General features: G+C 39.5%; 1 protein-coding gene across 1 annotated transcript in view; it reads left to right on the top strand.

The window, feature by feature from the left end:
- Nucleotides 1-15,955, top strand: part of rtn4r (reticulon 4 receptor) — a 171,558-nt gene that overhangs the window by 38,800 nt on the left and 116,803 nt on the right. The window lies entirely within an intron of this gene.

Consider the following 15,955-nt stretch of genomic DNA (forward strand, 5'->3'; position numbering starts at 1 on the left):
TGGTTGAGAGATCATCCAAGCCCAAATTAAAAATAATAAGTAAAAGTACTGACAGTGGATAGTAATTATTGTTTTTGCACCTTCAGTGGCACAGAATACATACTTGGCACCATGCCTTCGATGTCTGAGACTGATTCAGTCAGATTAATTGACCATGAATCAGTGATACTAATACATGATTCTGTGTGGCCTTGACATTTGATCAGTTCTGTCCCAAATTGAATCGCATCTTTCTTGAGTAATGTACAACCCTTCCAGGATGGTTGGTCCATGTTGTTTTTAAAATATTTTAAGTAGCGTGACCGTTCAAGATCATGTGTCCAAAACACAGGTGATATTTGACTTCATATGGTTCTTAGCAGTAACCATATCTTTAACCAGTTTCTTGGAGTAGCCATTACAAATATCTCCTGTGTTCAGACATGTATAATAAGTATTGGGCCAAAACAATTTGACCTTATTGTATAACATTGACTTTTAACTGATTTTTTTTTTTTTCTTAAACTCATATCATTTCGTCTTTGGTTGACCCTCCCTGATGAAACAGACCCCTTTTCTCTGTAATGTATTTTATCAGTCAGTAATAGTCAGAATGGAAACACACCCATCTGAAGATACTGCAGGTTATTGCATGATGCCATGGCACCCTGTATGATTGAAGCAATGTTTTGGTTCCTGTAACACTGCAGTTTGACACAAATCTCAAAGCAGTTGAAAGAAAGGTAGTCCTGTGCTTAAAAAAAGATTTTATATATATATATATATATATATATATATATATATATATATATATATATATATATATATATATATATATATATATATATATATATTTTCCCAAGAAATCCCTTTGATATTCAGCAGAGAGTAGCACAAAGAAAGTATTTATGATGAACGAGTAGGTCGTACTGGGGAAATGTCACTGTCACCGACTTGTCAGCTTGGCTCAATTTCCAGCACCTCTGATCAGAAATGTTGCTGTTACATCAGGCTTTACTGGGAACAGGCGCAAACATGTGAAAACAAGCAATTATTCGGGTGAGGGCGACTAGCACTGTCAAAATGCCATTTCTGAGCTGTAAACAAATGGTGGCTTGGCGTGTCCAAGCATGGAAAGGAAATGTATGAAATCAATGCTGATGGTTCCGCTGTGGTGTCGTGGTTTTTCAGCCAGCAAGTACTAATGAGGGAACTGAACAAAACTGTCCCTGCTTGAAGGAAGCTGATTGACACAAAAGGGCTTGTCCAAAAGCAGTTGGACTAGAAAATGTATTTTTGTACACTCCACCGCAGTACACTACAATCATTAATCATGGTGTACAATCAAGATGCATACGTGATGTAGAACTTTATGTTTAATTCAAGGCGTTCAACAGAAATATCACATCAGCCTTTTATGAATTACAGCCAAGAAGTCCAACACATATTCAGTGACTTGTAAATGTTCGTATGTAATCCTCTGACTTGTCTAAAGAAAACTGGCTACATAAGTAATGATTTGTGTGTGTGTGTGTGTTTGTGTGTGTATATATATATATATATATATATATATATATATATATATAAACGTATTTAGTGTCCAGTTACTTTTGGCCTCTGAAACTGCAGGTACTGTGTATAAAAATAGCCATAACCCATAAATAATGAATACAAAATTTTTAAACCACTTGAATTAAGGGATGGAAGTCTACACTACAGGGACATCTAAATTGTTTCATTTCAGCTACACTTTGGTGATGTATATGATTACAAGAATTTTGTCAGTGTCCAAGTACTTACAGACTTGACTGTACACTCACAAGCCGATTTATTAGGTACACCTGTTCAACTGCTTAACACAAATAGCTATTCAGCGAATCACATGGCAACAACTCAATGCATTTAGGCATGTAGGTGTAGTGAAGATGACTTGCTGAAGTTCAAACCATCAAGATGGGGACAAAGGGGGGCTGAAGTGACTTTGACCATGGCATGATTGTTGGTGCCAAATGGGCTGGTCTGAGTTTTTCAGAAACTGCTGATCTGTTGGGATTTTCATGCACAACCATCTCTAGGGTTTACAGAGAATGGTCTGAAAAAGACAAAATATCCTGTGAGTGGCAGTTGTGTGGATGTAAGTGTCTTGTTGAGGCCAGAGGAGTGGGTAGACTGGTTGAATGGGCAACTGTGAGATGCTATCACGTCAATATGGACCAACATCTCTGAGGACTGTTTCCAGCACCTTGTTGAATCTATGCCATGGAGAACTGAGGCAGTTCTAAAGGCAAAAGGGGGTCCGACCAGGTACTAGCAGGGTGTACCTAATAAAGTGGCCAGTGAGTGTATGGTGGACCTGTAATCCTTTATTTTTTTCACCTTTCCCTGCCCTCCTCTTTTTTCTTCTGTTGGCATAATTGAAAGTCAGACATTTCCACCTGGCACTTGTTGCAGATGAACAATTTCCATATGCCTCTTTACAGCTAATTTAATTTGACTTGATTCCATTAAGTCCGTGGAGGTTAATTTTCTAAACATAACTGTAATTACTTAACCATCCATTTGGCTTGAATTTTGATCTGTCACATGCTGAAAGAAATGTCTCATGGAATTTTTCGTTTTAGTTTTCAATAAATGGTTTGGCAGCAGGGAATTGACAGGTTATGTTTTCTCCCCCTCCATCACTCCCTGGGAAGGTATTAGCATTTGAGTTTTGTGCCCGACTGTGAAGCGATTCCCACCACGCCTTTAAAAGGTATCGCATGAATAGGCGACACATTACACTGTCGGGAAGTATGAGACAGCAGAGGGAGAGAGTGCTTGTCCACCATGTCCCTTTCGGCATTGAAACAGTTCACGAGGACGTGATCAACACGCGGGCTCATGCATACACAGCGGCTCCAGGACCCCATGCTGCTTGGTGACTCTCAGAAACAGTTGAGGAGGTGGCGGTTATTCTCAGGGAGTAGTACACATTCACACCCGTGTGTCACAGTTACTCCAGAGAAACAGCCATGAAATAGGTACATCTTCCCCTCCAAGTTAAAGCTGTTGGAGTCTCATTTTTTAGTTGTTTATTGTCAGTTGCTTTGCCATGACACAGAATTTAGTGCTGGATATACGCCACTTTTTAAAAACCCAGTGGGATCAGCAGTATAAGTTGAAAGCCAGAGGATTAGCGATACGCCCACTGAGGCGCAATGAGGTGCAGCTCTAGTTATTTGCAGAATATTAATACTTGCCACAGGTAACTGTTAATATTAATGAATTTGTTAATTCATATTAATAATTATCAGGCACTACCCTGGTGTCAGTGACTAATATCCTGGCTAAAAAGTAGTCTTAAAATAGTTTGCCCCGGAATTCTTAATGTCTTTGGATGTTAGCACTTTAAGCTGAGCGGTGAAGGATTAAAGTCTGACCACTGACCATCTCCACCAGCTGGTAAAATTCATACAACTAATCCGAGGTAGCTGCTTTCAGTTAAGAATGTATTAGCAAACAGTAATATTAATTAGCGACAGCATTACTTTCACTCAACACGTGCAGGTGTGAATGTGTTTGTCTGTTTGTGGCCCTGTGACAGACTAGCATCTGGTCCAGGGTGCACCCCACCGCATACCCTGTGACTGCCGGGATAGGCTCCAGCCCCCCCATGACCCTTTACAAGAGTAAGCGGGCCGAGAAAATGAGTGGATGGATTACTTTCATTCATTAATGACATTTATTTATTTATTTATAGCTGCTTATTCCAATTAAGAGTCAAAGGGGAGCTAGAGCCTATCCAAGTGGTCATTGGACAAGAAGCTGGCTACACCCAAGACTGGCCACTAGTCCTCACATGGTCTGAAGCTAAAATCAAAGGCTAAATACCAAATAAGTAAACATATGAACAAAAGCATACGTGTATGGGTGTGAGCGCACACAACTGTGTAACTATGCAGAAGGAGAGCTAATATGGTGGTGAAACTAAAACGCTAGCCATGCTGCATAGTAGAGCTGCCACAAACGACTATTTTGATAGTCAACGATTATTTTTGCGATTAGTCGACTAGTCGGATCATACGTAAATTGCAGCTTATCACATTATATCGATACCATTATCAATCCGATTCCTTATCAATACCTCCTGTGAATTTTCTGTGTACTACCAGTAGGCTTTACAGGTTTTCTATGTCAACAACATTTTATTGAGTCTTAAAGTAAATAAATATAAAATTGGTCGCTGGATCCTTGATCTCTGGACATAGATAAAAAAAACAGTCTAGTTTTTGTCAAAAGCATTTCCTTTCACACATTAACGGCATGGATGTCACTCCATACGTCTGAGCTGAGCTCAGCTGGCTGCTGGAGTCTGCAGGTCTGCAGCCATACAGTCTTGGGCTGCTGCACGTCAGCCAGGACGTCTCATCTTCAGAGGGGCAAAACAAACCCCATTTTGATCAAGTGCAGTTTACTGTTTGTATTACATTTTGGAAAAAGGTGTCATTTGATTTAAACGGTGACCCAGACATGTAGCACAAGTGGGTTTCAAACCAAAGTCTACTTTTTCGTCTTATCCACTAAGCTACCTGCTGTATCTGTTTCATGTTAACTCCTACAATGATAACCACAGCTCAAAGATCACTTCACTCCCAAAAGTCTTCCTTCATGTACGAAAGTTCATGTTAACATTTGTCCTTACACAAGTCTAATATTATGAGTTGTTGCAAGTCTGACTGAAGGAGGTACTGTATATACGTTTGCTGATGCTCAGATTGGCCCTGTGTTGACATATGGTGCCATTCCTCCTGTGTGTCAAGGACCAATGGTGGCATCTGGTATCCTGAGGCCTGTGAGACAGAGAGGTGGATGATGGCATCTGTGGCTCAGCTGGTTGCAGGTTTGTGGCCTTGTACAGGACTGGTGCATTGAATGGTCATCCTCCCGTAAGCTGTGATGGTCTGCTCAGAAGTCAGGATAAGAGGGAGAACAATGGTTACAGTTGCTTTTTATCTCTTCAGATACAGCAGGACCAGGTCCCAGGGGTGCACGGGGAATCCATATAACCAATGAAGTCTGAGAAATTGGCTTTATGCCATACAGTATATCAGCTGTTGGTGGTGGGCACTTTTATTGACCCCATCGTAAAACTCTCAGCAGGCTGTGGTTTGAACATGTTGGTCTTTAATTGTTTTCCCCTACATGGCCTGAGATCCTAACAGACTTCATCCAGAAAGTCGTTGTCAGGCTTGAATTGCAATTTGTCTACAAGACATTGCATTATTTTATTTATTTTTTTTAAACATGCACAGAACTGGTAATCTTTTGAAATGTTCATTCAGTGGTAAAAATGAGCTATTTCATCCATGTTTGCAAGGTCTCTATTCAAACCAGTAATGCAGCATTTATGGCAGTGATACTACCTAGGTCCCTATCTTCTGTTGGGTGCAAAGCAGTGCATTGTGAAACACAAGTGTCATTGCTATTTTCCAGCCAATGCTGTTTTCATTTGTACACCCAGCACTAACATTGTTAAACTCTCTGGGGTCCAAGGACACTTTTTTGATTATACCATACCTTTTTTAAGGTACTTGCATATAATATAATGCCCATGTGTTGCATATTAAAATGTTCAGAAGAAACAGTTTTCTGGATGTGACAAGTATTTGTCTGGGACACATACTGGGACTGTTTAGTGAATACATTTATTACACTTTTATTTAGGTGGATGGACAGTTTTAGTGTTAGAAATGGGTTCAACAGTCTTTCGGTCACAAAAATTGTGTAATATATGAAAAATACTTGAAAACAATTTATAGTGTGTGTGTGTGTGTGTGTGTGTTTGATATGCACAGGTCAGTGCAGCAACAACACCCACTGGGAGCTACACGGCACAGATCTGGAACATTCTGAAGCAGCATATTTGTACAACCCCAATTCCAATTAAGTTGGGACATTGTGTAAAATGTAAATAAAAACAGAATACTATGATTTGCAAATCCTCTTCAAGCTATATTCAATTGAATACACAACAAAGACAAGATATTTAATTTTTCAAACTGATAAACTATTTTTTTTTGTTCAAAAAAGCTGGGACAGTGGTATGTTTACCACTGTGTTACATTACCTTTCCTTCTAACAACACTCAATAAGCGTTTGGAACTGAGGACACTAATTGTTGAAGCTTTGTAGGTGGAATACTTTGCCATTCTTATTTCATGTATGACTTCAGTTGTTCAACAGGTCTGGACTGCAGGCAGACCAGTCTAGTACCTGCACTCTTTTACTACGAAGTCACTCTGTTGTAACACGTGCAGAATGTGGCTCGGCATTGTCGTGCTGAAATAAGCAGGGACGTCCCTGAAAAAGATGTTGCTTGGAAGGCAGCATGTGTTGCTCCAAAACCTGGATGTACCTTTCAGCATTGATGGTGCGATCACAGATGTGTAAACTGCCCATGCCATGGGCACTAACACACCCCCATACCATCACAGATGCTGGCTTTTGAAGTTAGCGCGGGTAACAATCTGGATGGTCCATGGTTTCCAAAAATAATTCGACCACAGCACACTTTTCCACTTTGCGTCTGTCCATTTCAAATGAGCTCAGGCCCAGAGAAGGCGGCGGCATTTCTGGATGTTGTTGATGTATGGCTTTCACTTTGGATGGTAGAGTTTTAACTTGCACTTGTAGATGTAGCGACAAACTGTGTTAACTGACAGTGGTTTTCTGAAGTGTTCCTGAGCCCACGTGGGGAGATCCTTTACACATTGATGTCTGCTTTTAATGCAGTGCTGCCTGAGGGATCAAAGGTCACGGGCATTCAGTGTTGGTTTTCAGCCTTGCTGCTTACATGTAGAAAGTTCTCCAGATTCTCTGAATTTTTTTATTATATTATGGACTGTAGATGATGGAATACCTAAATTCCTTGCAATTCAACATTGAGAAACATTGTTCTTAAACTGCTGGATTATTTTTTTCATGCAGTTGTTCACAAAGTGGTGATTCTCGCCCCATCTTTGCTTGTGAACAGCTGAGACTTTTGGAGATGCTCCTTTTATACCCAATTATGAGTGTCCTCAGTTCCCAAACACTACTAGACTGGCCTGACTGCAGTCCAGACCTGTTGAACAACTGAAAGGTGATGTAACACAGTGGTAAACATACCACTGTCTCAACTTTTTTGAAACGTGTTGCAGGCATCCATTTCAAAATGAGCAAATATTTTCACAAAAACACTAATGCTTATCAGTTTGAACATTAAATATCTTGTCTTTGTGGTGTATTCAATTGAATATAGGTTGAAGAGGATTTGCAAATCATTGTATTCTGTTTTTATTTACATTTTACACAACATTCCAACTTTATTGGAATGGGGGTTGTAAAATAATATCACTTACCTGTCAGCTGGATGTCTTCTCTTTCTATTTTCTATTTCTTGTTCTACAGCTTGTCCCTGTTTTTATTTGCGGTCATCACAGCAGCAAAAAAATGGATCTACTGGATGATTTAGCGCATTTTACATTTAGGTGGTTTACTCTACAACTCCTGCCTTTCTTTCTTTTTCTGAGTCTAAATAAAAAATGTTGTCAGGTTGACAGGACCATTCATTCATAATTCCTGAGCATTTATTGGCATATTTTACTGAGTGTCTCTCCCTGAATCCCACAGTCCAAAATTTTGATAGAAATCATTGAGAACCCAACCGGGCCATCTGCAAGCTAGCAGCAACTTCACTGGGCCATCTGCAACGTCACAGGAACCCTGCTGCAAGCTAACAGCATTAGACTTGTACAAAACACTTGTGCAGATCTGTTTCCGATCGCTTATCCTAAAGCACCCCTTTGAGTCTGGTCTGCTTGAGGTTTCTTCCTCAATATCATCAGAGGGAGTTTTTCCTTACCACTGTCACCTGTGTGCTTGTTCAGGGGAGTTTGTAAGGTTAGACCGTGTGTGAAGCGCCTTGAGGCAGCTTTGTTGTGAACTTTTCTGGGACACGAGGGCCAGACCCCCCCCCCCCCAAAAAAAAAAAAAAAAACATGGTTTGAAGGGTCGGTCGGTTAGAAGAATTAATAATCGACATTTAACTAACAATTGTTGTTTTCAGGAATTGATGTGTTCAGCTTTTTAATGAAAAATTATGGACCAGGACCAAACTTTTATACTTTTATTGAAAACAATCTCGTGAACAAAGAAATCTGTGGAGCTGTGTCATTAAATCCACAGTTAATTAATCTGCAGTTCACACCGTGGAAAAATGTCAAAGACTGATTTAAACGTGAACATGGTGATGCGGCATTTGGGCATGTAAGTGGGAGAATGCATTATTGATGCAGGCCGTGCTAGCACACAAAGGACAAGAAGGCACTCATTTGTTGCGGAGCAGTGGAGGAATCCACGGATCTGCGTGATTGGATTTTTTTGGGGAAAATTTTTAAAAAGCGTAAATCCACGTTTCCACAGAAAATTTGCATGTCTGATGATATCCAGGAGCTACGTCTCTCAACTTCCATTGAGGTCCCCACAGACAGTTGGGGGCGGCAGGGGCATCCGGATCACCTCATCCACTTTCTCCACACAGGTGATGCCTGCTGTCGCTGCATGCACGGGGATTGTTGTAGACTTTGCAGCATAAAGCTTATTTATACAGTGGTCCTTAGAAAAATAAATAGAAAAAAAAGAGAAAAAATACAATAAATCCAGTTTATGTGACCACTCCATGGCCAAACCAGATGCGTCCAGCATGTGTGCACAACCGGACTGTGCGTGACACGCAGTTTGAGGAACTGAATGAATTTGAATTTATTAGGCACCAATGCTTACAAAAAAAAAACTCATTTACAGACCTTAAAAATCAATACAACCCCCCCCCCCCCCAAAAAAACAAAAAAACAAAAAAACAAACAAACAAAAGTTACAGGAAAGAAAGAACAACAAAACAATGAACATGGTGCCCAAAAGGTGTACGCAGAAGCAACGCTTATCAATACACCCACTCGTACAATCAAATCAACCCAAGTTAAGTGCCAGTTTATACATGATCATTTCCAACAAAGTCTGACCAGTTGTAACTCATAACTACAGCTGAGGGAAGTGAGTATTTCACAACCGCTCCTATTTCATTCTAGTTACCCTGGTACATATTCAATAGTAAGAATTCAAATGAAGCAATTTCATCACACAACATAACTCAACGTTTTCCATCAGATACATATCCGGCGAACACCATTTCTTTATATAAATATTTAAACTGGTTGATATTTGGACATTGTTTGAGTTTCTCAGGTAGCTTATTCCATTTTTTTGGGGCCACAAATAGAGACACAGAAGCATTTCCTGGTTGTCCTTGCACCAGCAAATGATATGAACCCCTTAAATTATACAACTCTTGGCAATAATTATGGAATCACTGGCCTCGGAGGATGTTCATTCAGTTGTTTAATTTTGTAGAAAAAAAGCAGATCACAGACTAAAGTCATTTCAAATGGCAACTTTCTGGCTTTAAGAAACACTATAAGAAATCAGGAAAAAAAAAATTGTGTCAGTAACAGTTACTTTTTAGACCAAGCAGAGGGAAAAAAATATGAAAACACTCAATTCTGAGGAATAAATTATTGAATCACCCTGTAAATTTTCATCCCCAAAACTAACACCTGCATCAAATCAGATCTGCTTGTTAGTCTGCATCTAAAAAGGAGTGATCACACCTTGGACAGCTGTTGCACCAAGTGGACTGACATGAATCATGGCTCCAACACGAGAGATGTCAATTGAAACAAAGGAGAAGATTATCAAACTCTTAAGAGGGTAAATCATCACGCAATGTTGCAAAAGATGTTGGTTGTTCACAGTCAGCTGTGTCTAAACTCTGGACCAAATACAAACAACATGGGAAGGTTGTTAAAGGCAAACATACTGGTAGACCAAGGAAGACATCAAAGTGTCAAGACAGAAAACTTAAAACAGTATGTCTCAAAAATCGAAAATGCACAACAAAACAAATGAGGAACAAATGGGAGGAAACTGGAGTCAACGTCTGTGACCGAACTGTAAGAAACCGCCTAAAGGAAATGGGATTTACATACAGAAAAGCTAAACGAAAGCCATCATTAACACCTAAACAGAAAAAAACAAGGTTACAATGGGCTAAGGAAAAGCAATCGTGGACTGTGGATGACTGGATGAAAGTCATATTCAGTGATGAATCTCGAATCTGCATTGGGCAAGGTGATGATGCTAGAACTTTTGTTTGGTGCCGTTCCAATGATATTTATAAAGATGACTGCCTGAAGATAACGTAAATTTCCACAGTCATTGATGATATGGGGCTGCATGTCAGGTAAAGGTACTGGGGAGATGGCTGTCATTACATCATCAATAAATGCACAAGTTTACGTTGATATTTTGGACACTTTTTTTATCCCATCAATTGAAAGGATGTTTGGGGATGATGAAATCATTTTTCAAGATGATAATGCATCTTGCCATAGAGCAAAAACTGTGAAAACATTCCTTGCAAAAAGACACATAGGGTCAATGTCATGGCCTGCAAATAGTCCGGATCTTAATCCAATTAGAAAATCTTTGGTGGAAGTTGAAGAAAATGGTCCATGACAAGGCTCCAACCTACAAAGCTGATCTGGCAACAGTAATCAGAGAAAGTTGGAGCTAGATTGATGAAGAGTACTGTTTGTCACTCATTAAGTCCATGCCTTAGAGACTGCAAGCTGTTATAAAAGCCAGAGGTGGTGCAACAAAATACTAGTGATGTGTTGGAGCATTCTTTTGTTTTTCATGATTCCATAATTCTTTCCTCAGAATTGAGTAATTCCATATTTTTTTTCCCTCTGCTTGGTCTAAAAAAGTAACTGTTACTGACTGCCACAATTTTTTTTTCCTGATTTTTTTAAAGTGTTTCTTAAAGCCAGAAAGTTGCCATTTGAAATGACTTTAGTTTTGTGTCATGTCTGTGATCTGCTTTTTTTCTACAAAATTAAACAACTGAATGAACATCATCCGAGGCTGGTGATTCCATAATTTTTGCCAGGGGTTGTATATTCCTTCTCATTGCATAAAATATCCTTGAATTCTAAATGGTACTTGATTATTTTTCACTTTATACGAGGGTAGGCTTAAAAGTTCTAAGGCTCCCCATGAAGGAGTAATGCATTAACTGCATTATAGTGAGCCTTAGAACTTTTCAGCCTACCCTCGTACATCAGTTGAACAGTCTTCAACAAAATCATGTTATAGAGTTTTAAAATCTTTGATTTGATAAACAATGGATTGGTATGACCCCGATAGCCTGCATTATGAATTATTCTTAATGCTCTTTTTTGAAGGATGAATAATGGTTTCACTGTAGTTTTATAGTTATTGCCCCATACTTCAGCACAGTAAGTCAAATAAGGTGCAATCAATGTGCAATACAGAGTATGCAGTGATTTACCATCAAGAATATGCTTTGCCCTATTTAATATTGCAATACTTTTTGATACTTTCTTTTGAATTTGTTGAATATGAGCTTTCCAGTTGATTCTATCATTGATGAACACACCTAGCAAAGTGTGTACTGTGTGCAGATCCATGAATGTGCCAGAAAACCTGTCACTTCAGCAGCAGAAGAAGAAGAAATAAGTCCTGCATCAGCCTTGAGTCTCTCTGGTGCTGGTCTTATCCAAGGATTCCATAGAGTGAAACAGATTAAATTCTACACTTAAGATGGGGCTCCAGTGTCAAGCAGGTTACTTCCCCAGCCAAGGCTGGCCCCCATTTACATTTTAGTGGACTAAAACATTTTTTTTTCTTTTTCTCTAGAAGCAGCATCAATATTCTTTTTTCTGTCGCCCGCTAGACTCCATCAGTTGAGCAATTTTAATGTGAACAGGATGATGACTTTGTTTCTTTGTTTCTCTCTGATTGTCTGCATCTTTTTAGCCATTCTCTGCAGGTAGTTTTCTAAGATCATTTTGAAGGCACCTCACCTGCATTTGGTGCTTCTACACTAATTTAAAAGATTTATTAAATGCATTCAGAAATAAAGGGAGGGCATCACAGTATTGCTCACCAGATGTTTCCACTCGCGCACAACACTGAAACGGACCTGCTGCATAAAACACTAAAGCACTGTGCATTAAAAACCATAAACGGCCATTAGCATCATCCATCGGGGAGGGGGGTGCTCATGATGGAGGGGTGCACCTCACCGCCAACCGCTGAAACATTACACAGAAAATGGAGCGACTGCATGGAAACTTTCATGCAGACGGCGAGAGGAAAGCAGACACAGTCTACTGACAGAGGCTCATGCACTGAATCCCATCCCAACTCAACACTGTAAAATGAAATAACATTTTTGCATTGACAGTATTACTGCAGATTTGGTTCGGCCTTGACAGAGTGAATAAGATTTGTATCTCTTTTGTTGCTATTATTGTTTTATTGTGCAACATTCTTTCTCTTTCTCCACATCTCATATGTTTGCATGAACTTTTTCTACATTATGTAGCTGACATTGAAAGAGTTTCTGCAGAAGGGTTGTTTGTCAGTCCAGCAGCACTGCAATTACAGTATGCAGCATAAACTAGCTGATATAAATCTGCACTGGAAGTGATGCTTTCTTTTTAGCTGCAGGGGTTTCTCTGGAGTCTCTCTTTGTCCTGTTGTGCATCAGATCGAGTCTATACCAGGACTGTATTACAGTATCGACTCCTCATCCATTTAAGAGGAGAATCAGCTCCGCTTACGACTAATTAAAGCTATTAAAGGGACTATACGCTAATGCATTTCTGCACAGATAATAGAAGTACAGACAGCAGAGGCAGCAGCCCTCATTTTACCGGCAGGTCAAGATCACAGTAATTAACTGAGTGTAAAAGTCACAGTGTGAAGTGCTCGCCAGCCCTTACACGATGGAGGCTGAGGTGCTGAGTGCTGATACGGGTGGCTTGGAAACACTGGTGGATTGCGTCTTATCCTTCACACTTGTGAGTTCAATAGATCTTCTTGAGGATCAGCAGTAACACTAAAACCACATCAGCAATTTTTTTTCCTGCATGTGTTATTGCAATCGTAGCTAAAGGACATGTTGCACAGAAATCATAACAGCTTAGATTTAGGCTTTTAGTGACCATCCAATGATACACCGGGATTACTTGTGCATTTCTGTTACCGTTCTCAAAGTATAGGATATTCACAACAAAGAGCTATGGAGACTGCCGAAAACAAAGTATTCGCAAGTACTTATTTTCCAAGTGTTTCTGACAACGTTTACCTAGCTTTGAGGAAAACATCCCAATGAGCCCATGAATGGACTGTAGCTGCTAAAGTTAAGAATGGAGCCACAGATTAATTGCAAAGTTTACATAAGTGTGATGTCATGTTATGATGACTCCCTTTAAAGTGATAACTGTTCATTTTGATGCAGTCATGGTAAAAGCAGCAACCACTCTCCACTGTGCGAAGACTTATAATTGTGCACAAAGCTGAGCCTTTAGCAGAGACTGTTTTTAACAAGCTGTGTTCATGATAATCGTGCTCACAGTAAGTGTTGTAATGGATCTAACTGTGAAAAATCTAAGCAATAGATCTGTGTGATCAAACAGCATGAAATAAACGGCTGACAAGTTCTGCGTGTGCATGCACGTTCATGTCGGGAGCTATAATAGGGTTAAAGCAGAGTGTTGCTCCATTACAGAGAATAGAGCGCACATCAAGATCCAAAATCCAACAGACTCTAAATAAAATAAAGCCCACCAGCTCCACATTGGGGAACAAAATACAAAAGAAAAAACAAAACTGAACCGGGCACTCACCCAGTTGTAGAATGATTTACAAGATTAAATATGTAAAGTCACACTATCAAAGAAGTCCTCACACATGATTGCCAGCTGGAGAATAATGTCCACATCCATTCCATCAAAGAAGTCCTCACGCACAATTGACAACTGGAGAACAATGTCCCACAGCAGCTCTGCTGTCAGCTCCTCACAAAGTTCTCTCACAATTCTGGCACATTAGACCAAGTCCATTGTCTCCTGAAACTAATGTATTCTGACTTTTCTGACAATATATCTGCATGTTCAGGTAGCCTGTAAAAACAGCGTCATGGAAACATTCCACATGCACGTTCACGGCGGCAGTAAAATAGTTTCCTGCAACTCAGACAGCTGCGTCAGCACACGTTAGGATCCAAAATCCAACAGACTCTGAAAACCTGAGTTTTGGAGTGAAGTGTGTCGTCTTCTCTCTGTACATTTTATGTAAATCCAAGCCATCACTTTCGAATGAAAGCTCAGAAGCTTTGTTATCAGATGTACCAGTATTCGTTTCACTCTCTGTTGGCCATTGGGATGTTTCTGCTTTTCCTAAAATGTATGTTGCATGCCGAAAAACGCCCAGTAAGATGGTTTCCGGAGTGAATGTGCTGAGCAAGAGAGATAATTAGTAATAAAACACATCAGTGTCCACTAATTATTAAATATGCACATGGATAGACTTACAGTTATGAATACAATACAATTATGTGTTGTGTTGCTAACCGGGACATTAAATATGTGACATGCCCTTGAACAAAGCAACATAATAGTATGGCTGCAGCATATGGCTGTTTTTCATAATTGATTGATCAATCAGTTCTTTTCATCATTCATTCATTCATTGTATGTTCCATTTAATGTCAGAAAATGGTGAAAAATGTCAGTCAGTGTTTTCCAGAGTCCAAGACGATGCCTTCAAACACCTTGCTTTGTCCACAAGCCAGACATACTGTAGTTCACTGTGTGGAAGGAATAAAGATACGAATAAAATAAACCAGAAAGCAAGAACATTTAAGAAGCTAAAATCAGAAAACGAGGACATTTCAAAACAAACTCAAACCAATTAATTATCAAAGTAGTTCATAACCAAAATACTCAATTAATTTAATACTGGATTAATCTATGTAAGAGACAATATTTAGAGAAGGCTCTTTAAAAGATGTTCAGTTCTTATAAAGCCACTATTCCATAAATGGTTGCCACAACTTCAGAGAATGAATTAATAGTAATATATTGATTACATATTAAAAAAGAGCTGCACAAATCCATTTTTGGATGTTTTTGAGTGCATTTTGCAGTTTCAGCAACAGGAAATACCAGTGCAGAGTTGGGTCCTTTGTGCCAAGGGGTTGGAATTACTGTGTTCATTATGCATGGGTGTGCTGCAGTACAAACACACAGTACTGTTCCAAAATCAGAATGGCACCTGTCCATCCCTTTTAAACTGGAGTGAACTAGGCACACAGCAGTGCAATGTTAAGAAATGCGCAATTAAGGAATTTCTGGTGAGTTAACAGATTAGTGCTAACCTGAGAGCAGAGTACACCGTAGACAAAGGCCACCAAAGCTCCCTGAAGTGAAGCCCTGCAATGCTAATCTGAGATTTTGTGTTTTTCTATGTTTTCTCTTATTTCCTTTATTGGTTGGGTTAAGGGGGTGCAGTTTCACTATATATATTTTTCTTTTGAACAACATCACATCACTTTGCTTCCTTGCAAAGTGCTGTGATGTGATGTGATGATAAATGCACACACTGGTGAACATGCATTATTAACACTCACATTATTTATTATGTTACTTGAATTTTTGTATGTATGAAAGAGACAGCACTCATGAAATGGATTTCTTTCCCTTTCTTATCCTGCTCCATCTACATCCACCTAGAGCAGCCATAATATGCTGTTTAAGATGGCCGATAATGATATGTGTAACGGGAATTAGGTTATGCAAGGCATGCTGGAATGTTGCGTTCTTTATGCAGTGGGGCAGCTCTCTCGCTCTCACGCTAGCTATACACTGCCAATCAAAAGTTTGGACACACTTCCTCATTCAAATGAACGGGAAAAGCAAAATGTAAAACTCAACTCAACCTTTATTTCTGAAGCATGTTTAAAATGACAGCAGTCGACAAAAGTGCTGTACATAATTAAAAAATGGGCACCAAGTTAGCTCCAATCGTA

Source organism: Thalassophryne amazonica, chromosome 5 (assembly GCF_902500255.1).
Source record: "Thalassophryne amazonica chromosome 5, fThaAma1.1, whole genome shotgun sequence".
Lineage (NCBI taxonomy): Eukaryota > Metazoa > Chordata > Actinopteri > Batrachoidiformes > Batrachoididae > Thalassophryne > Thalassophryne amazonica.